The sequence below is a fragment of the Bremia lactucae genome, linkage group LG16, assembly GCF_004359215.1.
Source record: "Bremia lactucae strain SF5 linkage group LG16, whole genome shotgun sequence".
NCBI classification, from domain to species: domain Eukaryota; phylum Oomycota; class Peronosporomycetes; order Peronosporales; family Peronosporaceae; genus Bremia; species Bremia lactucae.
The window spans coordinates 1,746,815-1,747,324 of record NC_090625.1 but is presented as its reverse complement, the minus strand read 5'-3'; positions in this window follow the sequence as shown (position 1 = coordinate 1,747,324).

Sequence of the window (510 nt, the reverse complement as noted above, 5' to 3'; positions counted from 1 at the left end):
AGCCATGGTAAAGTATTGATGTTGTGCTTGAGAAGGAGGTGAAGAATTTTAAAATGAGCTTTAGCAACATGGAGCTCCACGAGGATGACATGACCATCGATGTAGAGCATAGAAGCATGTTTAAATTTTTAAAGCTTTCAGCTATTCTGATATCCTTGCTTGATTTTTGTCACGCTTGGCTATGTTGCGTGTTCCAGCTGGCGGATGACGAAGGCCAATATTTTGCAATCAGTATCTAGTGATTAGTGTGCCAATGGCGTAGAAATCGAGGCAGATCTAAACTCTACTGTACGAATCGAAAATTACAAAATCTCATTTGCATTGTGGCCCGGTTCGTGCTTGAATTTACCCATCCTTGTAAGTCAGAAACCGCTCTTTGTTGATGGTCTAAATCTCACCTACCAGAAATATATTTCGTCATATAGCGCCTGATTTACTGATACTCTTCACCATGCTGCATTTTCAGCTGATGATGACGCAAGCAATTAATTCGTAATCAAACCTTACCAT